The sequence below is a fragment of the Callospermophilus lateralis genome, chromosome 16 (genome assembly GCF_048772815.1).
Source record: "Callospermophilus lateralis isolate mCalLat2 chromosome 16, mCalLat2.hap1, whole genome shotgun sequence".
Classification (NCBI taxonomy): domain Eukaryota; kingdom Metazoa; phylum Chordata; class Mammalia; order Rodentia; family Sciuridae; genus Callospermophilus; species Callospermophilus lateralis.
Genome location: NC_135320.1, coordinates 33,463,042 through 33,488,062, shown reverse-complemented (window position 1 = coordinate 33,488,062; position 25,021 = coordinate 33,463,042). Strand labels below are relative to the sequence as shown.

Sequence of the window (25,021 nt, the reverse complement as noted above, 5' to 3'; positions counted from 1 at the left end):
TAATTTTTTCTACCTGTGGTTCTGTGACTTTACCACATTAGCCCCTCCAATAACCATCCTTAACTTTATTTATTTACTTACTTATGGATTTATTTTACTTATATACCAAGGATTGAACCCAGGGGCACTTAACCACTGGGCCACATCCCCAGCCCTTTTAAAATATTTTATTTAGAGGCAGGATCTCACTACGTTGCTGAGGCTGGCTTTGAACTCTCAATCCTCCTGCCTCAGCCTCCCAAGCCTCTGGGATTACAGGCATGTGTCACCACACCCAACTTCCTTAACTTTAGATGGAAATAAACTTATACTACCTTACACTCCATGATAACATTTTTTCATGTCTAGTTTCTTAAGAAAAGGTAGTTTTCATATTTCATTTCAAGAGCCCTTTAATATTTACCATGGGCCCTTGAATATTTCTTTATGAACAGATTATCTTCAGAACACCATACAAGTTTCATTTTTATTATTTTAAATATTTGTATCTACTTTAACTTTTCACTTTTAATCTATGTTCTTTTTTGTTATATTGATTTTACTTCCAACAATCAATCTGTCGGATCCCTCTGAGTTAGGTATTGTGGCCTACCACTCCAGAATGTTTGCGAAATTTATGTATTTAATTTTAGTAATGAAAATGGATACAATGCTACGTTTTTCCTCACATATAATTTTATAAGCAAAATTATGTCTATCATAATAATTTTACCCCATAAGAATTAATCATGTAATTCAATTTAGTATATAAATATACTATAAAATGCAATAATTCAGTGCTTAAACTGTATAGATATTATGCAACCATGTTGAATTTATACACGTAAATGGTCAGTTACAACCCAAAGCCATGTATTTATATCGAGGGAGAAATCTCAGTGAATATTTTCTTTTGGCAATTGGTGGATTTAGTTCACCTCACTGGATCAATTGAAAGTCAAGCTTGTTACAAATCAGTTGGCCAGTACACGGGTACTAAACATCCCTTCATTAGTCTGTTAGAGGAAAAAAGCGACTTTTTAAACAGTAAACAACAACAAACATTTGAGTTTTGCACAGCTGCACCCTGCTCCTACCAGCAGTGTGGAATTATGTTGCCACCCGTTCAGGACCAAACCTGACAAAACACGACTTTCTGATCATGGCATCATAATTACAGCTTGAGACTCCAGGTTTGGGGGTGGGGTGGGGTTTATACTGTAGTCTCAAAAATACTAGCATTATGTCATACTCTTGACACTTGCTTAGTGTAGCCAGGCAGGGTAAGTCACATGTGCAATCCTGTGAAAATAAAAAGCACAATTTTTCTAAAGGTCTGAGTGTTTAACATTTTCAGTTTGATGTTGGTGTTCCACACTATACAGGCATTTGCAAACAAACAGCTCTGAGACCTTTAAGTGGATATCACTCCATGTATGGCTCTGACTGCATTTTCTTAAATTTTCATGTATGATATTAAGTAGTAAATTTCTGAAGCAACTATTTCTGTTTCAGAGAGCCACAAAGATTATTTGCAGGAGATAGGCATCATAACTGTTGGATAGAAATGTAATCAATCTATTTTTAAATGTCATGACTTGCTGAGATTTTAAAAAGCACCTTCAAAGTTTAGTTATAATAAAATTATAACACGTGGATAAATCAATCAAACCTATCATGTAAACACACTATTTTAAAGGAAGGTCCTGAAAACTTTCAGCTATCTAAGAAACTGAACAACCAGGATTGCTTTGGAATTTAGAAAAATTAATAAATTCCATACCATCTAATGTTGCATGCTATTTGTCAAGTTCTAGTAACAACTGAAATGCTGCCCTTGTCCTCGGAAAAGTAAAAGGTAGACTGCTAATATCAATATGCTCATCAATTTTAGCACAAGTATTTACTCCTCAGTTAAAAAAAAATTCAGGACTTGTATCCTTGATATAACTGGTGCTTTTTTTAGATCCACTCAAATGAAATCCTAAAAACTTTGCTTTCAGTGGTCAAAAGAAGCACAGTGTTGCAGTAAGAAGGGGAAAAGACAGGTTATAAGTAGGATATGTAATCTGAGCATCTTTCAATATCATAGATTTCTCCAAATTTAGAAATAGACTCTTTTATTTAGATAACCTTTCATCAGAATACAGAATTAAAGAATTAAACCACTTAAATATATATATATGCTAAAATTAGGGAAAACACAGATTTGCCTTTAGAAAAATGACCTTTCATAAGAATAACTCGCAAGAATCCTTTTCCACTCTGGAAAATATAATTCTGAGTTATAAGGCATCTTGGACTTTTTATAAACTACCAAGCTATAGTTGTGGTTGGAAATTTTCAGTCTGCTTCAAAATACAAATATATATATATATATATATATATATATATATATATATATATATATCCCTCAATTTTTATACAAGCACGCAGCCATTCAGCTAGTGGATTTTCTATTGTGACAGTAAAAGTGCCCTTTTCACTGGGGCCCAAGATGAGTTCTTTCAAATGTCTTTTTGGCAAAAGTCTTTCCAGAGTCACAATGGAGTGAAGGCGATAAATAAAGATGAAAGGTGATGAGAAAAATACAGAAGGCAACCAAGAGAGGAACTCTTGGTCCTACTGAAAGGAATGGTGAACAATGGGCCACCCTGTAATATCTTGGATAAAAACCACAAGTTTCAGTTGCTACCTGATATTCTATGTGGATGACACAATTTGCTATTTGGATGACTGGCTTAAATTTCATAATTCATTTGGATGTTTGGCATAGCACATATTTAACCTCTAAGAACCAAATTAAGAAATGTTCATGAAATGTGGATAGGCTTTGAATGTTTTATTAGGTTCCTCCTAATAATATTAATTTTTGGATCATGTAATGATCAGTCTGGAATGCACAGGAATGATTCTTGTACAGAGATGTTTGTAAATTGGTTTCTGTTAATAATAAAAATACACTTCCAGGGCTTGAGAGTGTAGCTCAGTGGTAGAAAGCTTGCATCATGTGTACAAGGCCCTGGGTTTGATCTCCAGCATTCCCCCAATGAAAGTAAAATACACTTAAAATCTTGTCCTGATTGCTTCACAATTCAACACATGTTATGTAACATGGCTCTTGTAAAAGCTCAAATACTATTAGTCTCTTTGACTTAACCATTACACCATGCTTTATGTACCTCCATGTTTTGATATGAGAACTACAAAACATGGCAGAAAGCAGTTTGGATTAGATCTGGTTCAATCTCCTCATTTATACCTTTTAGCACTGATGTCCAGTGAGGTCACATGACTTAGCTAACCTCATTCAGCAGTTACTGAGCTTGAACTAGAGTCCAGATCTTTAGATGTCTAGACAAGTTTCTTTCCATTCAAATCTTAACTCGTTATTCTTCTCTATTCAGCTTGTAGTTGAAGTTTAAAAGAGCTTTTCTTTCTTGTTCTATCCCCATATCAAAATATGAATTCAGCAGCTCCGGAGACTGAGGTAGGAGGATTGTGTTCAAAGTCAGCCTCAGCAACTTGATGAAGCCATAAGCTGAGAACTCAGTGAGACCCTGTGTCTAAATAAAATACAAAAAAAGAAAATAGAAATTGGGGAGGGGTGGAGCTGGGGATGTGGCTCAGTAATTGCATGCCCCTGGATTCAATCCCCAGTACAAAATATATATATATATATATATATATATATATATATATATATATATATATATATAGAGAGAGAGAGAGAGAGAGAGAGAGAGAGAGAGAGATTGATTCTCAAACCATGCCAAGCTGAGTCTTCTCCTAAATATTGTTCATTTCAGTAAAGCGTAATGGTTACAGTCAGAAAACTTGACTGTTCTCTTATAAAGAGACATGAACTTCAGAGAATCTGTCCTTACTTCTGTTCCCCCAGAACTAGTTTTTCTGATAACCATCTCCTTCCTCTCTCAACTCTCTAGTCAATTCTGTACCCTGCAGGGCCAGACACCAGCAGGTTATGGGGTAGGGTTACTTCTTTTTTATTTTTTATCGGTGCATTCTAATTATATATAATTGTGGGGTTCATTATGTAGGGCTCTCTCTCTTGCAAAAGATGCATCCATGGCTTGTTGATTCTCAGGTTAAAGACACAATACAATACAAAGTCTGCAGCATCTGAGCTCTACTTATCTCTGTGCTTCTGTCAGGTACCTTGCTGCCTCTCAGTCTCTCTAGCTTCTAGAATCTTCTTCTTTTATTTCTTTAACCATGTCATTCTTCCTCTGCTGTGTAGAGTTTGCACATCTTTTCTTTCCCATCTTCATCTTCATATATCAACCCAAAGATCATATCTTAGCTTGCTCTTGGCCTCCCTGGCTATACAATAATCCTCTTATTTTAAGAATTTCTAGAACCTGGTATCTTTTGCCTTTTTCTTGTCACAGCATCAAATTTTGTATTTTCTGGCATGAGTACTTTATTTGATTAACCCACTAAGTCTCAAGTTTTCAATTCTATATAGGACAATAAGATATTATGGGAAAATATGCAAACTTCTCCAAATTCCTTGAGGACAGAGATCATGTCTAATCTTATTCATCACTGTATCCCAAATAAAATACAATAAATATTAGCTGAATGGAAAACTTGATGATCAGATTTATATATTATATTCATTTATTTAAAAACCATTTTTTTCTTTCATTCCATCTACCTCATATTACCTACCATTTCCCAAATCCAATGACTTCCACATATGAAACTCTCTTTTCCACATTCTCCATATGATAAACTGTTTCTTATTACTCAAGGTCAAGATGAAATACCTTCTCCAGGGAGAATTAATCTCCCTTGACCTCATGAGTTAGCAGTTTGTTTTATAGGTTATCTGCTTTTCTTATGTCATCACTATCAGTTACAATCCTTTCTTATTCATCCATTCAACAAATATTTATGAGGCCCTACTCGGCTTAAGGCATAGTCTCTGGTATCATGGAACTTACATTCTTGTGGAGGTAAACAGACATTCTCTACTCTTATAAAATATGTAAGCAATGGCCTACCATGAGATAAAAGCTACAATGGAGAGGAAGGTGCCACATGAGCTTCTAACTAGAAACATCATCCTGACTGTTACATAAAAGGACAAACATCTCTTACCACATTTGCATCTCTGGTACCTTGCTAGCGTGACACATGATGTGAGCACTTAACAAATGCAAGAGACTGAATGACTGAGTGATAATGAACTTGGAAGAATGGGTATTGTGTGTGTGTGTGTATGTGTGTGTGTGTTGCTTGTTTTGTTGTTTTAATCTGATATTTTGGTTAACATTAATAATATGTTGCTTCCAAGTTGTTTAAAATTCAGCTAAACTTTATTTGCCAACTTGAATAAAGCCTATGTTCTAAATAAGAGCTAGATTTTTCTGGAAGTAGGTAGAGAATAAATAACAGCACTGCCTGATAATTCCAGCTGGGCCCAAATGACCACTGTTCACCTATACATAGAAGAAACTCCAGCCTTGTGGGAGGTTTTCAAAATGGTCCCCAAGGTTCCTCCTGTCCCAAGAATCTATGGTTCTGAGGTTTCCTTTTAAATACTAGTCATCTACATCGGCCACCAGACAGAGGAGCTATGGGGAAAAGTTCACTTTGGTCAATTTCTTAAGTTTGTAATTTTATAAAAGTGAAATTTCTACTTCTCAAACTCCATTCACCCACTCCTAGGAAAGCTATCCTGTCCAGAAAAAGCCAATATAATGAATTTTGCATCAATAAAGGAGTAAGAAAAAGTTAAAAAAAAGTTAGTGAGTACTGAGTCTGATTTTTTTAAAAGGTAACTTTTTACTCTTCAATAATGATCTCTTCTTTTTCCAGATAATATAATATATTGCCATGTGAAGATTCAAAGGAATAACCTTATAGTAATGGAAATATACGCAGAGAAGTATTTGAGTTAGGAAAATAATTTAATGTATAAGTTAGAAAACTTTCAATATGTTCTTATTATAATACAGAGGTGGTCATATGCTATGGTCTGCATGTTTATGTCCCCTCAAAATAAATATGTTGAAATCTTACGACATAGTAAGAGAGGAGACCTGATAGGAGGTGATTAGGTCATGAGAACCAAGCCTTCATGCATTAATGGAATTAATGTCATAACAAAAGAGGCTCCAGAAACCTGCTTTGCTGCTTCCATTACATGAAGATGCAGTGAGAAAGAAGAGGCTATCAAAGAGGAATTGGTCCTCATCAGATACCAGATCTGCAGGCTCCTTGATTTTGGACTTCCCAGCCTCCAGATCTATGAATAATAAATTTCATAGATTTTTATTAATATCCCCATCTGCAGGATTCTGTTATGGCACCTCCCAAGCATTTAGACATCCTATCTTCAGAATCAAAGCATACCACTGCCAAAATCCACTCAGCAAAGAGTATCGCCACATCCTTAGGTACCTTTTCTGTCTTTCTCTCTGATTGAAAGAATATATCTGAATAACATATTCAGAAGGATGTGTTCTAGATTCTCGTTTAAAAAAAACCTGTTTGTAACAAATCCATAGTATTAATGTAAAAAGCAGAAATGGTCACAAGTGTCTGCTCGATCATTTTCCTGATCATCATTAGGTAGAAGGGGAAGAGGTTCCCTCAACTGTAGACAACACCATCTCCACATCCCTTGTCAATAATGTTTTCCAACCACTCTTGTCATCAGTGAGGATCATTAAGCAGAACTTTTTAAGCATCCATCTGTGTGGCACTGTGTAAATATTCCTTCCCATTGCCCCTGCCCCGTCTCTTAACCTACCATGTGTCCCTGTTGTGCAAAAAGCTAGGGATCTACAACAATCATAAATAATAAATGGTACGACTGTAAGGCAGATGGATGAGATGACCTACTAGCATCTATGAATCTTGGGATGTTAAATTTACTGCCAATAATATAATTTAGCACAATTTGATAAGATAATATCAGAGCATTTCATGAGGAAAATGCACTCATAGATTTCCATCAACTGTTTCTAAAATAAAAATGTGAAAATTAGGGACCACAGATGGACTGACTGAAGCCCTGAGTTCATGTGATTTGTACCAGATGATACAGTCTTGAAATAAATAATTTGAAAAACAGTGTGGAAAAACTCATCAAAAATAAGATTGCAACATTATAATAGGGAATGTTACTTTGGAACAAGGGAGGAAATCTTCAGAAACACAGGATAGCTCAGGTGTGTGAAAGGTAGTATCATGGTGACAGGTGGTGAAACTATGGATTTTCTTTAACTTTTTTCAATTCTTTAATGTCATTATATTATTTTCACTGTTTTTTTTTCTTCAAGGAAAGATCTGATTGTTCTAGATTTAGATATGATGATATTTAAAGCACTCTTTTTCACCTTTGTAAGCCTCATTTAGTTAGGATTACAATGCAAGAGCATGTCAGAATAAAATAAAACGCTATAATGGGATTCAGATTTACAATTCTGATTTTATTTCAGCTTAAGATCAAAATGTCCATAAGGAGGATTTACATTTCCTAGAAGGTAGGGATATTCTTGGAGTTCTATCTGAAAGAGAGCCAAAATTGTGATTTCATTTTCTTTCTGAACTTTGTTAATAATTATCAATGTCATCATCCATCAATAATCATCAGTGATTATTTTATGTAGCCACTGAGATTATTCTATTTAATTCTGATAAGGAAATTATCATTATTTCTCAACCCATGCTGGAATTGAGAAATAATTTAGGATCTTCTATTTACTGATTAACTGAGGCTCAGAAAGAAAAGTTTCTTGCCCAAAATGATATAAACAGTGAGTGTTGATGCCGAGATTCCAACCCAGCAATATCTTAACCCAAAGCCCACATTCCTAGCTTGGATGGCAGGAGTCTAGATGCCTCAGAATGAAAACAAAAAATGGAAATATAGGATCAATATTGAGCAATCCTCCTAGAATGAGAGAATTGTTAATTATTCTTTGTTAATTCACTCAACAAAGAAGAAGAGAACCCCAAATAATTCCTTATTATCACATCCACCCTTGGCCTAGCTGGCATGAATGAAATCTGTTACATGTCATATTTTCTTATGGTTAGAGATGATAAGATTGTCAACTGTTTTTGCAGCTCTACATTTTAAAAACCATACATGATTTTTGGTATGTGATTTTCAGAAGTAATGCTCTTAGTCCTATCCTAGTATTTAAGATTTATGATCATGATAGACTCTCAATATATTTTTTAAATGTTAAAATATTCATAGCATTTGGAAGGAGTCCACTGTAACTGGACAAACATCAGAGATTTAAAGATTTTTCTCAGGGTCTATTCAGCATTAGAGCTGGTAGCCAAAGCTCCTGTACCCAAGTTCTCTCCACTAAACCTTGCTACCTCAGAGCAACAAAAAATAAATATGAAATTGAAATGACTGAGAAACAACATGAAGCAAGAGATGCACATACTTGAAGCTTTCTACTTGAATTAAGCATGTTGCTGCAAAGAAAGAGAAATAGAAAAACTCTAGCAAATGATGTAAGTATTTTAATTTATGAATAGAATTTTCACTTATGGGCTCCCTTAGCCATTGTTGAGAATTTTAAGGTCATATTAATTTAATTCACTCAACAAATATTTATTAAACAGCTACTACCTATCAAGCACTGTATTCCAAATGTCACAAACAAGAAAATGGCTCTCTAGATTTTTTTCAAATGACAAAAACCCTTAGTATAATGTTCTCCTTCAGCTGCATATATATGATTGCAATCTATGTTTATTATGCTGGAAACCAAGTATTTTGCTGGGCTAGAATCAAACCAGAAGCCAAATTTAGGAAGCAGCTTTTTAATAGTGTCTAAGCTTTCTATGTGCACTCTTTCTATAAAGCCTAATGAAAATGCTGTCCTTAGATTTAGAAAAAGCCAGGATTCCAAATTTAAAGTGACATTTATCTCAAAAGGAAATTAATATTTAATGATAGTCTGATTAATAATCATGATTTTATGAACTCGAGACATTTAGCAAAAAGCCCCTGGACCCATTTGTTCTGACTATGCAGACTAAAGAAAAAAAGGAATCAAGACAGACTCTCTCTTTTTAAATGTTACTTTACTATCACATTTCAGAATTTTCTAAACCTCATATTCTTATTCCAAGATTGCTTCCTTGGAAAGTCTTTTATGTATGAGAGGTAGGGCAAAGACTTCAAGAATGAGATTCCTCAGAAAACTTGGAATGGAACCACTATTTGACCCATCTATCCCACTCCTCTGTCTATAACCAAAGGACTTAAACTCAGTATACAATAGTGACATAGCCACACCAATGTTATAGCAGCTGAATTCACAATAGCCAAACTGTGGAGCCAACCTAGATGCCCTTCAATAGATGAATGGATAAAGAAACTTTGGTATATATACACAATGGAATATTATTCAGCATTAAAACAGAATAAAATTATGGCATTTTCAGGTAAATGGATGGTGTTGGAGAATATCATGCTAAGCGAAGTGAGCCAATTCCTCAAAACTAAAGGCCAAATGTTTTCTCTGATTAGCAGATACTGATCTATGATGGGGTAGCATGGGAAGAATGGAGGAACTTTGGATTGGGCAGAGGGGAGGGTGGGGAAGGGTTATGGGGGTAGGAAAGATGGTGGAATGAGATAGACATCATTACCCTAGGTACATGTATGATTGCATGAATGGTACGTATCTACATTGTGTACAACCAGAGAATTGAAATGTTGTGCTCCATTTGTGTATGATGAATTGAAATGCATTCTGCTGTCATGTACAACTAAGTAGAACAAATAAATAATAATAATAATAATAGAGTCAGAAAAATAGGTACTTTCAAAGAATCAAAAGCTACTATAATATTTTCTAGGTTATACAATAGGGAAAAAATACTAGTCAATACTGTATGTGACATTCTTTACATAATTAATATTCAAACCATCATCTCTAATAAATCCCCAAAACATATTAATTGGCAGTCAAGAACTATCATCATTTTGGAGATTGTGTGTGTGTGTGTGTCTGTCTGTCTGTGTGTGTGTGTAAGTAATGGTCTAATTTTTTAAAAATTTGTTTTATCCATTTACTTATTTTGGTTCTATTTTTTTGTTACTGAACGGAACTGATAAAACAGCTTTTGTAAATAAGCACAAAGAAAAAGAAAAGGAACTGGATAAAGAACACAGAGGTGTGTTTGTGTCATTTTAAAAGTTAGAAAGGAAAGGAGGAAGGAGGAGACAGAGAGAGAAGAGGAGAGGGAGCACAAGAAAAGTCCTTTTGGGTACAAAGTAGACACAAGAAAACACTTAAGGTCATAATACATACACCCAAAGATAACGCTCTGCGCTTGTGTAATAGTTTACATTTTGTACAGGTCACATAAAGAAATGCCATCAATTAAAAAAAAAAATAAAAAAAAAAACTTCTGGCTGAGGCTGGGGCTCAGAAGTGGGGTGCTTACCTCGTAGGTGTGAGGCACTGGGTTCGATCCTCAGCACCACATAAAAATAAATAAATAAGAAAAAGGTATTGTGCCCATCTACAACTAAAATAGTTTTAAAAAGAGAACCAATTCTATGAATAGAAACAAGAGACAATGCATCTAAACCCCTTCAGTAGGATGGACCTGGGAGACACCACCAGAGGCCAAGCAGGCACAGGGCACCAGATTGCTGACATGTTTACAGACAGTAAATCAGAGGCCAATATGCATTGTAAATGGCTATTTCTAGCATTTAAAGCATATTGCTTTGAAACCTAGGGCTTCCTAAATTAGTTCATGCTAATAATAGTCTAGACCTGCACTATCTAGTATAGTAGCCACTAGCCACATGTGGTCATTTAAATTTAAATTGATTTTAAATAAATATAAAATTTAATTTCTCAATGTCACAAGTCACATTTCAAGTATTCAAGAGCTCATGTGGCTAGTTGCTACTGTACTGGAGAGCACAGATATAGAACGTTTCCATCATCTCAGCAAGTTCCAATTGAAGTCTTCCTGTGGAGTTAGGAGGCTGGGTTCTGTTCTTAAATAAGAAATAAGTTCTGTTCTTAATAAGGATGAGAAAAAAAATTCTTATTGGAAGAACTGTGTTTTGTCTTATCTGTATTCCTATCCACCAGCCGCCTCCATTACACCAGTGATAGACCCTGGGCCCTCAATTACAGATGCCAGCACCTCCCAAATTCTCAGAACATCTGATCCTTGTGAGAGGAATGTAAAGAGGACATGAATATAAATAGTGCAGGATCATGGCTTGGTGGTTCATCAGACCAAAAAGCTAAAGAGGGAGGGAGGGAGGGAGGGAGAGAAAGAGGGATGGAGGAAGGGGGAATAGGAGGGAGGGAGGGAAATCATTTAAGGACATTAGGCACATGAATGACATGATCCGATTTAAAAGTAAAGTGCCAAAGTAATTAAAAGGCCAAGAAAAGAAGCTAAGAATCTCATTATGGAGCTTCAGTAGTCCAGTCAACGGGGGCAGGTAGTTTGGTGATGGCATAAAAAATGGTTCTGTCCAACATACCCAAAGCCCTTCATTATTAATATGAACATCACCTTGTTTTCCTGAGAATGGAACTATACACTGGGTAGACCTCTGCTAGCTACCTAAGAGAGACCTCTAACCTCTGCATCCTCACAAACCATAGCATTCTGAGCTTATGGGGCCAGACCACTTTAATCCTGCCTGTCTGAATGTCCAAACGGTGCCTGCTCCATACATCCTGTCCCGTATTCAGCCAGACATCCCCTGGTACTCCTAAGATCTAATTTGCTGACTGTGTGGACTGTCGTTGGTCATCTGCTTCGTTCTTTCCAGATGTCATGTTTCCCTATCCGGCTAATCTCCTTTTAGGACTGGCTTATCCTATTAGAAATAGGAGGAGAGAATATAAAAAGAACCAAATAGTTCAAGTCCTAGAATCTGCAAAAAAAAAATAAAAAATAAATAAAGCAGGTGACCAGAAACAGAGCAAAAACTTATCTTCTGGGAAATAATGGCCCCATAATGTCTCAAATCCCCCAATTTAGCACACCACAGACTACCTGCAGTTCCTTGCCTTTCAAAACAGCTCATAATTCAAAGACTCATCAGATCTAGGGGAGACTATGCAATTAGCATAGAAGGGACCTGGAGAACCATGTTTTTCTTCCAGATAGAATGTAAGCCCTGTGAGGATAAGGACTAAACTTGCTTAACCTGTGGCCCAGAGAATGCTTTAAATCCGAAAAGTGCCTCATAAATATTTGCCAAGCGACTGTCTTTAAAAAGCTGGCTATAATTTCAAACCAGTTCAACTATGAGAAATGATAAGAATCGCTTCTCTGTTTTGGAAAAAACCATAATGGACTATTTGGCTAATGCAGGCAAATGCCCTTGTGGAAGTCAGAGACAAACAAGAGTTAAACTGTTCTGCATAATGAACTATCTTTGACTTTTGGAGACATCCACTGGCTCCTTGAGAAAGGACACCTTGAAAATTTTGTGGAGATGGGAGGAAGTGTTTTCTGGATCCCAGTGAGAAAAGAGCATGTGGGAAAACCCTTGTGGTGAGAAATGGTAAATACATTCTAGGAGCAATGACATCAAACATTTAATTTGAGTTTGTTTCTTGTCTGAACTATAATTACCATCCTTTATCCCGAAGCACTCAGCCAGAGTCTGTTATATACAAGAGCCTCATAATAGTGTTACTTCAGAGAATGAAGGAAGATGTGTCCCAGAGGAAGATGCCCCAGAGGTCTGGGCAGAAGGCCAACAAGAAGATAGGAGTGAGGAAGGGGAGACGCCATCCACAGCATTGGTCAACCAGTGCGGGGACTTAATTTGTGACCCCTTTCCCCCTAATATATCTAAAGGAAGATGACTATAGCAAGGATGGCTAATTGTCTATCTGAATTTATGTTCCACCTTCATTAAAGAGAACTGTTGTCCAAAGTTCCTGCTGAGCCAGGGATTTCATTCCTCAGCCCACTTCCAACTAAGTGGGACTGTTAGTCCTCATCAGTGGCATATAAGCAGAAGTGATGTCATATCTGAGACAAATGTCTCAAAAGTGAAGATGCCTCTTCTGTGCTTTCTTCACTTGATTGTGGGTGAGAAATGAACTTTTTAAATGTCCTATTGCTAACATTCTGGTGTGAGTTGTATCTGCTAGCATTATCCTAACTTATTCTGAAATTGATACCTTGAATGAGGTATCCATTTACAAAAATCTAAATATGTGGCATTGGTCAGCAGCAAGGGAACAGATATAGAAGTTTAGAGATATGGCACCTTAGTTATGTCCTAGAAAAAAAAAACTGCATTAACTGAGAGGCAGATCTGTAGTTCTAGAAGAAATAGAAGACTTTGAATATTAAAGTGTGAGGGTTGTTCCTCATTACCTATAGGAATGAACAGGGTCAAGAAGTATGAATAGGACAGAACTTTCCTTGTAGTTAGTCTAACAAAAAGCAAGTAGATAAGTAACCTATGAAGATTTTGAGGGAATTGTATTGTCAAGGAAATTAAGAGCTAAACCTAAGAACAAAGAAAACATAGTAACTATAAAAAAAAACTCTAGTAATCCATACTTGGACCAAGAAAAAGCAGGTAGAGAAGGTAATGTATATTCCAGGAAGAGCACATGTCCCAAAACCTATCTGTGGATATGGCCACTGGAGTAATGGACAATGAAGAGCCTCCTAGAGAGTGGCCAGGGCTTGAGAAAAATGAACAAGTTTCTTCCAAGACAGTAAAACCAGGGATGGAAAAAGGAGTTCCCACCTCTGTCAGGGCTTGGAGTTTTTTTTACAATATCTACTAGGATTTCTTCCATGTTCTAGGTCAATAATTGTTCATTTTTCCTTTTTCCAACTGATAATTTTGAATGCAATTATTCATATCTGATCCATCAACTTATATAAACTGCCTTTTAGCCCAGTGGTTCCTGGACAATGAGGGACCCTATCCAGACAATGTTGGGGTAGGAGATTAAATATTTCTGCACTTTGAGATGGATGCAGTGATGAGATGAGATTCATGTTGTCATATGGGATGGAGGATTTTCTAAATGTAGCCAGAAAAGTCGATAGGGTAGAAATAGATGTTCAACAAAAATTGTGCTTTTCCTTTCATAATATAGAAAATATACTGAGAGTGGCTACCCAGCCAGGGGCTGCATGTTCCAGACTTCTTTGTCTATAGACGAGCATGTGTTTGTCTGACCAACGGAATGGGAATGGAAGTGAGGAGTGTCAACTGTTGGGTTACCTTCTCTAATTCATTCTCTTCTACAACTGCCTGCTAGATGCAGAGAACTCCAAGTTCTAGTGTGAGTTCTAGAAAGAGTCTGAGTTCCCAAATCACTGCACTTTACACATAGACATTGATGAAAACGAAAAAAAATTAAACATCTACTTTAAATTTTTTTTGTAGTTGTAGATGAATAGAATGCCTTTATTTTTTTAATTTTTATGTAATGCTAAGGCTCAAACCCAGTGCCTCACTCATACTAGGCAAGAGCTCTGCCACTGAGCTACAACCCCAGCCCAACATCTACTTTTTTAACTACTGAATCAGGGAACTCTATCACAGAAGACCAAGTTACCTTGAAGAAAAATAAAAGTGAGGCAAATACTTCCTATTATGGCCTGTGGCTCTTGTTAAGAGCAGGAACACTGAAAGACACTTAGACTACAAGTGTTGGCCATGCAGAATCCAAATCCTCTTCCCCTTCTTCATTATCCCTGTTTAGAGTAAGCTGTGGACCTTATCCTACCTGTATTTCACAACAGACCCCTAAATATTCTCCAAGGTATCCATCATTTCTCCTTTTATAGTCCACCCTCTCATGCTGGTTCAGATTGGCTCTAAAAATAGATTATGTCACTTTTTTAAAAAATTGCAAGTTGACTCTGGATCGCCTGTCCAACAGAATAAAGTCCAAATGACTCAGGAAGGAACACAACAACTTTTCCATCTAATCCTCAATCTTCTTCTTCAGCCTCATCTCCCATCATTTTCCTACAACTGCAATGCTGAGCCCCAGTCACCAGCCCAGACCTTTTTATGACATTGGTTTGCAAATGCTGTTCCCTCTGCCTAGAATGGGCTCCATCTGCCTCCTTTTCTGCATGGAGAATGCTTACTCATCTCTTAAAAACGAGCTTAGATGTCACTTCATCTGTGAAGTCTTGTCTGACACTCCCACGTAGAAAATGAAACTCTGACAGTTATGATCAGATCATCTCTATCAGTCAGCCTTATACATTGTACCTACTATTAGGATGTCGCCAATGTTTATCGATCTACATAGTTTGATTTTATTGCTGTTTATATTGTTTTTATGTAGTCAGCCACTAAACTTGCCGTTTTACTAAAAACTTCAGGGAGTACTGCTTTTTTTTCAAATCAGCCAGTCATGCATTAGGATTGGATTGGCTTCTTTCAATGAGAGAAATATAGCCATAATCCCATAATCAGTGCTGCTGAATGGGATTAATACAGTCTGCTCTGAATGAGTTTTCGAAGGTTGTGAAGTATTTGGAGGGCAAGGTCCAGGAATGCAGGAAATCCTGCCATGTTTGTGGAAATCCTGTGTGCTCTATAACATAAGACATCCACCTACATGAATAAATCCTAACCCTACTGTACAAAACATATTTAATTCAGGAATTTTTTAGGAACTTCACCAAGATTTGTTCACCATTTTGGAAAGCATAATGATGCTCGTGTTAACTGATTCATTACTACAGCACACCCACATCTGTTTGCAATTGTAACTGTTACACTCAATGGAATATATTTATTTCACTCTTACTTAAAAATACCAAATATACAAAGTATCACACATACTGAATAGAACATTATTTTCTTATTCAAACTTATTTTTTATCTTATTGTATCCCAAACTATCTTCTTATCAGAACTTATATATATTCAGGAGCAAGCATTTATTTTACTACGTCCTCTAGTGTAGTTATACCTAAGTTTATGTGTATTGACATGCCTATTATCTTCTCTACAGCTACTTTTCCTTTATTTTCTTCTACTACAGATAGGGTAATTATATTGATTTTCAAAATATTATATGTGTAGATAGATATCATCTATAAATATCATTTCAGAAAAACAGAAGGGACATTCCAAAATACTGCTTATAAAAAGGGGGCCATGCATCTGACTGAGTACAGAATCATGGCTCTAAATAATTCCAGGAACTCAAAGCAACTGTATTTTCTTTCTCTTGGGATCCTTCTGTTATAAAACTACTCGGTTGAACTGGCATACCAACCCACCAATAACATTTATGATATTTTGTCAGAATTTATTTGTCTATGCTTATAGGCTATGAGTACATGATGTCTTATTCATATTTATGCCTCTAACAGCTAGCTTAAGGCTTGGCACAGAGGAGGAGCTCAGTAGACACCTTTAGGATGAAATACCAAATGAGAATCCTTTAGGGGATATGCAGTTCCTGGCTCTCAGGATAGAACTCTGAATCAATTATTTAACATTTTGCTTATACCAGTCTTATAATGCTTTCTTCAATCTGCCTAATGTCTGAGTTGTCTATAACTCTCTCCCCATTTTCTTTTCTCCTGTGGGCCTAGACAGTACTGTATCCACCTCCATATCCCTAAAGAGTCTCACCCACTCAGGAAGTCAATAAACAGTATTTAAATCAAATGATTCCCCAGAAATGTAGCATAATAGTCAGGTTTTTTAGTGCTAACGGTATATCATTGATTGAAAGGACTTTGGTAAATTGGTCTGAGAACCTGATCATGATTTAGAACATTGTTTTTATGGAGAAGTATTTGCAAATTTTAAAGTGAACTGTTATATGAGCCAACTGTAAGTTGAGAGTGGCTATACAATGCTACTTAGCCTATGAGATCTAATACCTGTGTAAAAAATAAAAATGTCAGTTAATCCTGATGATGTATCTAAACATTTGGCTCAATCACATCCTGCAGGCACTATTTAATCGGATTATCTTTTAAATTTGATGCACATGGCACTTTTCAAATACAAAAAGGCAATAGTTATTTAGAAAGAACTTAAATATTATGTAAATTGTTTTAATAAAAATCACAAAATGACTTTCGTGGTTGTATTATAGTTATCTGCCCCTGAATAAAATGAATACATTGAAAAATATACTAGAAGGTAAATCTGTTAGGTCACTATATATTAAATTTCCATTATAATACTAGGATTACATTTTACCAGAGTAAAAAAATGGGGATAATATTTTTTTCTTTGAAAACATGAGTATCTAATTCTAAAAATATTTTAATATGTTCAAAAAATTCACAAAATCTTAAAAAAATCCTAGACATGAAAATAAGCTATCATTAGAAATTTACCATATAGATCATCTATAGCAGCCAGTCTCACTTTCCATGTGGTCACTGTAAGGATAATACTCTTTAATGTGTTATCATTCTGATGCAAATCTCACTCACATTTAAAAATTGGCCTCTAACTAATTACCTTATTTCAAATTCATGTTTAGAACTTAGCAATTTTCTCTTATTTCAGGAAAGTCCTTATTTTTGCCTTTCCCCTGTAATAACAACCATGCCATTGGTTAGTGGGAAGATACAGCTCCAAATAAATTGAGGCACTGCAAGCATATTTTCTTGTTCTGCTTGGGATCATGGTTCTTAATACTTCCTAAGATCATACTGGTTTAAGTGGAGCCAGAACAACTGAGTTCAGGCTGGGCTTTACCATTTACTTCCTATGTGACTTTAGACAGTTAAGCAAAGTCTTTGAGCATTCATTTTCATGTCTATATAACAAAGAGTATTGTGATAACTTCCTCATAAGTTGTGGGTATAAAAATATTAACCCTTGTAAAATGCTTAAAACAGCACTTGGCTCAAGTAAATGTTGGCTACAATCATTATTTTATTTATGAAAGTATAATAATATAAATATTATGATTTGTATGATAATATTCCAATTTACTTTAAATCTAAAATTAGATATTTTAGCAAAATTTTTAGTATTGTTGTTGTTTAATGATGTTTCTTAACAATTCCTAAATTCCATAGCCTGTAACAAATTTTTATGATCCTCTTCATGAATTTGTATTAATTAACCTTTTAAGTATGGAATTGTTTAATGTACTTCTGTATGCAAGAGATCTCTCATTTTGAATGATAACTGTGATTCTTCAGTTAGTAATTAAAGGTGCTTTTTTTAAAATTGGACTCTACATTATAAAAAAATCCTTGAGTACAGGACTTGTTCTGTACTTTTTGTATGTATTACTTTCTAGTTACGTACTCTTCTCCTTATACATATTTAATAAGTAGGAAATGAATAAATGAATGTGTTAGTGACATTAAATGAGATGGTAAAGACAGATATGATTCAACCTATGGCAACAGGCACTCTTTAAGATTACATAGGAGGGAGGGTTTGGCTTTCACTGGCCAAGAGGCCCCTGATCTTCCACACTTGATATTCTGCCTCACAAACTGTATTCTCTGTAAAGAGCTGGGGGAAATATATATATAAAAGAACAGGGAGGAAATAAGCAATAAAAAATAATGGGCTATAGATCTAAACTATGAAGATACTTGTAGTATGTGACTACAAAATTTAAGACTGCTCTGCTCTATAAAGTTTATTTTATCACTTTGGGAGTAACAAGACCATAAAGTCTTACCTTAAAAAAAAAGAAAAAAAAAAACACTCTGAACTTAAAAAAAAATCTCACATATAATACATTTGTACTTTCTGCTCCTCTGAAGTCCTCAAGAAAATAATGGGTATCATGCTTGTATGCAAACTCCACTTGGTGAATATAAGCAAATCTATAATAATATTACCTTCTGAAATAAATAGAATATCTTAACCTTATTTATTTACCTTAGAAGGCACCTGAAGTATTTTACATTAAGTATAAGGATTTTCCTTAGGAATTAGTCTCTGAGAGATAACAAATTTCAAAGGAACTAATTTAAAAATGCATTAAGGGACTATCTTACAGGTTTCCTAGATTTTACCAGTAATTTTAACTACTTTGAATATATGTATGTATGTATATATATACACATACATACATATACATATATACACACACACACACTGGTCTCACTAGAAAAGTCATTTCAGATTTTTCTAGAAAAATTCAAGAAAAAAATATTTTTTTAGTGCTCTAACCATATCCTTTCATTTTTTTCCTAGCAGTCTCATTTTTATCACCTTCCTTAAAATTAAAAGGGCAGGCTGGTGGGCAGGTGGGTATTCATAGTCATCCCAGGGCATCAACAAGGAAATTTTAAAAGCCAAGGAGAAAGCACTGGATAAAATAATAATTTCTACTGTTCCCATCTGAATATTCAGAAAACACTAGGCTTGAAAAAAACAAACTATGAGATTTGAAGAAAAGTGAATTTGGAAACAGTTCCCACTGATACATGGATTGATCCTCAAAAAAAAAAAAAAAAAAAAAAAAACAAGAGAAAAGGGGATATGAGTAGCAGAACACTCAACTCCTCAGTAGAGTGATTTCCTGGGGTCAGTGCCTATGAATTTGTGTATGAGGGATATTTGGGAATTGTAGGAAAGGTGAAGGTAAAAGGAGTAAGAAACCAAAAAGAACTGCCAAGTGATTCATTCCTTTCTCCAAAAGTCTGACTAGTGCCAGAGAAGGTAGAAGAGCATATTAGATAGAATCCTAGTTGGTAAACAAGGGGTTTGAACCCAGTGCAACCCAATGAGGGAGGAGATTACAGGATTTGCTTTGTGGGAGCATATTAACTCTTTCAGGCGCTGAGGATACTTCTCAGAAAGCCTATGTTGCCATACAAGGAAGCGCTTTACTCATGTCCTATGTTAAAAACACTTCAAGCAGCAATTGAATGCACATACACATTCATGATGTGCCAAATTACTGAACTGTTTAAGTTCTGGTTAACTTTAGAACAAACAATTCTAGTCTAGATGTCTGTAGTTTTAATTCAGGTATTACAAGTTAAGCTTTGCATTTATTAATACACACACCCCCACACATCCATCCATATACACAACCCCTAAAGAATTACCTAAAAAAAAAACTTTATTATGATGTTACCCTCTTTTCAAAATCTTTCCTGAAAGTTATTCAACACAGAGGAGTAAGACTTTAGATCTTGGACAGAAATCTACTTTTTGCTTGTCCTATAAAACGTAATATCCTGATTGATGTTATTGGTAAATAAACAAGAGACCTCTGTCCCACACAATACTAAACATTTTAAAACAATAACCCTAAAATGCTTACTTTTCCTTTGACCTGGGCTTAACAATATCAGATTCCCTACAAAATTCAAGACCCAAAATCAATGAAAAAATAGAAATGTGAAATTCTATTTCAAATATTGACATTATTGCATAACTTGATTAGAAGGGATGTTGAACCTGCATGAAGTGAACCCAGGTCACATCTGTGCATACTAAACTGTTCCAGTGTAATCTTGTATTTATTATTATTTATTGTAAAAACACTAGTGCAGTCATAAATGTTGCATAAATGGAATGTTTGTGCATACTGCACACTGACAATTTTTATGAATGGATACACATAAATGCTCATAATTTGAGAAAATGGATGGCAGCATACTATTTGAGAAAAGTCATTAAATATTGGCAGCAAATGATGAGGCAAATGGAGGGTGTCTTTTGGTGCCATTCAGGGCAACTGTATTCTCAAGTCCCCTAGCAGAGTGTGTTGGAAACAGCCATGGAGCTTTCTCCTTAGAGACCTGTTCTCCCTCTCAGGATTCGTGCTACAGAACAGAGACCGCGACCGCTTGAGAAATAAAATGCAGCAGATCTCGGTTCTGAGAACTGTTCATACACCAGAGACATCACACTCCCTAAATCCGGTCCCACAAGTGTGTGCATGTGAGTATGGCATTTACCAACAAATGAACAGAAGGCAACAAGAGCTCATCTCCTAGAAATAACATTTCTCATCCCTTCCCAGTGAGGCTGCTAGGAAGCTTTCCAGGGGCTAACACTTGCGTGCCTTCCCCACCGGGAAGGAGCCTTACATTAATAACCCTGTCAGGGCTAAGTCAGCTTTGTGTGTAAGTCCACTCGGCGCCATATGGCAGTTTCCAATTCCTTTAGCAACTCAAGTCTGGCTAGGTTGCAGCGATGATTCATTTTTAAAGGAAGACCCCTTCGGGAAGCAGCAATGCCCCCGCCACTTACCTAGCTCCCACAGACCCCTCTCAGCAGGCGGCACGGGCTCGGGCGCCACAAAGGGCTGTGGGATTCCCCGCTCCCTCCGGGGCTCCTCTCCCTGCGACGGTCCCCTTCGCCAATGATCTGTCGCTGGAAATCCCCCTCCCCTCCACAGAGAGGAGGGTCTCCCCGGCTGGCTGGAGCTTCCTGGCGGTTTTCCCCCTCTCTTTACATCCCTGACTCTGGCTCACAGTCTCTAGTAGCAAGGCTCAAAGGAGAGGCGGCGGGAGGAAGCTAAGGCATCCTTAAAAAGAACAATAATCTTCATCGATCTTCACCCCCTTCCCCGCGTGGGGTCCCCATCCCCCTGCCGCCGCCCAGACAAGAGAGGGCTGGAAAAGAGAAGGAAAAATCGAGCGGGGCTCAGCTCGCCGCGCGGAAGGAGCCGGAAAGGCGAGTCGCGCCAGCCCGGGAGTTGCCGCTCGCTCCGGCTGCCCGAGGCACGGCGGCGGCGGCCGGCGGGGGCGGCGGGTGGTGGGTGCTTGGTGGGTGTGTGTCTGTGCAGGAGCAGCGAGAGGCTGCGCGCGGGAGGCGAGGCGGGGCGCTCGGGGGCGCCGGTCCCCCGCCCCGCAGCTCGCCAGCCCGGCGCGCACACTCGCCCGCGGCCGCCCCAGCCTCCCGCTCAGCCTCCCGCTCCGCCTCCCGCGCTCCGCGCACCCGCGGGCTGGAGCGGCCGTCGCTTCCACCTCCGCTTTCTATGCCACCCCCTCCTCCTCTTCCTCGGCGTTCGCGGCTCTCAAGGTGGGCAGCGGGGCGGGGCGGGGCGGCTAGGCTGTGCTGTCCGCTGGACACCTTTGGAGACGCCGGGGTTCGCTCGGCCTGGCGGCGTTGGAGCTGTGCGCTCAGCCAGGGACAGCGCCCCCATGCCCAGGGCGCGGCCGGGGCGCGGGAGAGTGGGCGCCGCCCACACCTCGGCGGGCACCTCCCTTTGCTCCCGCTCACCCTCTGCGCTCTCCGACCAGGGGCCAGTCTTTACACCCACCTTGCTTCGCTCTGCGGCTTTCAACCGGCCGCTCCTGGAGAGAGGGTCCGCAGCCCCGAGGCCGCCCGAAAGCTCGGCGGCCAGGAAAGCCCTGGGATGCCCCGCCGAGACGCGCTCCGGCAGCTTCGCGGGATTCCCTTGGCCCTTCTGCTTCCAACTACGGGGCTCTCCCGCCGCCCGACCCCTAAACGGCCATGACCCTGGGCATACTGCTCGACCCCGATCCCGGGGAACTGGGGCCAGGACACATGACTCCTGAATGATGGGACCAGGAGTATTTTCCCGGAAAAGGAGCTGCGGGAATAATGAGGAGTGCAGATAAGATCTGACTTTCCTCCGGGCACATCCAGCTCCACTTGGGGGCCATCACTAGCCCCGGGTAACCCCGCTTTTCTGGGTTTGAGGGTAAAGCCGGGTCGGTGGCAGCCTTAACTCTTGCTTCCCACGGGGGCGCTATTCATACCTTGCTTGCTTTCTTTAGCCATCTACTTAACAGGGGGAAAACTATGCCAAGTTCCTCCCAGTGAAGCTGCACGGTGCACACACAGACCCTTCCGCTCCTTCAGGACAATGAACCTGAACAATAATGACGGGGCCAGACAGGTTCCTAACCAAGGTTCCTGACAGGTGGAAATAAAGACAGCCTGCATAGTTGCAGGGCTTTCAGGAAAACAAAGTAGCTTAAGACACCCTTTCAAAAAGAATGCTGGCCATGATAATATATTTCAATCTGATACTTAAGAATTTCTGTAGATCAAGAAAGATGGCAGTTGAAGAAGTTTCAAATACATTTAGTTTTAAATATATCCCTTTTAATCTTTGCTTTTGCTTTAGTTGTCATCTGTACTGGGATGTACTGTCCTCTTGGATTTCCTACAAAAAGTGGACTTCCTGCCTCCCCATGAACCTACCTTGTGTTCAGTGATCTTTTTGAAGTATCAGATGTTGGGTTGTAGTATGGAAATTGACCTTTCTGATACTGTCACCCTTCAACAAGAACCTACCTTGCCTTCTGCACTTCTCCGGGCTTGTGGAGAAGGAACACTAGGATGAGATCACCCAGATTTCCACACCTTAATACAGTCCTAGCCAGTTTCCAAGCTTCAGCTCTGCACTTCCAGGGAACTGCAGAAAGCCCATTCCTTCACCTCCAGTCTTTTCATCCTCTCATACAGTTTACATCCTCTCCTGCAGATGACCGCCCCAAATACAACCCTGAAGATAATCATTTCCCTATTCACCAGTGTTCCCAGCTTTTGCATTCCCTATTGGCCTACTTCTATGCCATTGCGTGCATGTATTTTTCTCTTTCTGGAATGTTTCTTTCCAGGGTTCAGCTCCAAATCATTGCAGCCCTTCCAAGGCCCACTTCACATTTTGCCTATTTTGTGACCATTCCCCTTTGATATCTCCAACACATTGTCTCAGCTCTCTTAAAAGGTATGGGTCACCTTCTGCTTCTTATAGCATACATGTACTTCCTATGTATATATCTTACCATTTTAAAATGTAAGTTCCTTCAGGGCCAATGCAACACCTTTTGTTGTTTGCATTCCTTACATCTTACCCAAGGCCACACATGTGGATTCAGAGATAACCTATTCATCCACTAAATATTTATTTTGCAGTTTTTGTCAAGCACTCAATATTTGTTAATGATCAGAATTTATAAAATCGTTTAAAACTAGAAAGATCTCTTAGGACTTATTTTGACTATGCCTAAATATAAATGGCATGATACCTTTTCTAAGTTTAGGCATAGTGAAAATCCCCTTGCTTTATTAGCCCTACATCAATAGTACTGATCACCTTGGTAGTAATTGAAATATTTGACAAGTATTGTCTAAAATTTTCTACCTTAAATTTCCATTAGATTTGAGAAAACTGAATCTGTGCCTACTATATGAGTGGTCATTAGTTAAAAGAGTAAATTATCTGTCAGGTAAAATAAAATGCTGCTGTCTCCATTTCTGGAAGGCAAGGAGCTAGGAGTAAGTCATCCATCAAGCCTGAGTCATGTCTGTGAGCATGCAATGATAAGAAAAAAAATTCTGGGGGAAAAGTTTAATTTTGCTTACTAAGTTACTCATGGCCCAAATGAGTTCTAGAGAACAACCCATTGTACACAGATTGTTTGAAATAGCAGGGTTCTCCATATGCACAGCTTGAATTCCACGTGGTAGTAGAGACTTGTGTTCATTATCATCATGCAGCTCCATCCATAGCCTTAGTATATATAATTTGGATTTTCTTCATTTATTCTCCAAAGGAAAATTTAAATGATGTAGCTGAAAGTGTGATATGTTTTCACATTGCTTCTTAACTCATCTTTTTTTAACTTTTATTGAGATTTATAGAAATGTTCCTTGTGCTTGTATTTCAATTTCCCAGATTTATTTTGCGATATGATGAAATCATATTAAAGGGAAGAAATGTCTGTTTAGTATGTCAAAATGTTTCCCTTATAAAACTTTGTAAGATAAATAACTGCAATACAAGTTTAACCTGAAATACCCTTAGGCATTTAAGTAGATAAATTTAAGCAAAATGTTTTCCCTCATACATCAATATAGGGGTATATAGGAATATACACACATACATACACACAATATAAAGTATAAATAATAGGTTCTTGGGGTTTTTTGTTGTTAAATGTAATATTTGAAAAAACATTAAGTATAATCTAGTTATACTGGCTGCGCTTTATCAAGTTTGAGTTTGCATGAGCAAGTTGATTTACAGAGAAAGTCAGTATAGATTAGAAAAAAATGGTAAAGGCAGAGGACAAACATTTTTAAAATGTTAAAAGCATAAAGATA

The 25,021-nt window shown here is 37.7% G+C and overlaps 1 protein-coding gene across 2 annotated transcripts in view; it reads right to left on the bottom strand.

Moving 5' to 3' along the window:
* The window catches only part of Kcnb2 (potassium voltage-gated channel subfamily B member 2), a 377,440-nt gene extending 355,152 nt beyond the window's left edge, over nt 1–22,288 (bottom strand). The window contains exon 1 of one of the 2 annotated variants that reach the window (XM_076835949.1): nt 22,203–22,288. The gene's annotated coding sequence lies outside the window, so the exon portion shown is untranslated. Of the gene's footprint in view, nt 1–21,187; nt 21,516–22,202 lie in introns of those variants that run through there. The other variant, XM_076835948.1, reaches the window with a different exon arrangement.
* Nucleotides 22,289–25,021: the final 2,733 nt, after the last annotated feature.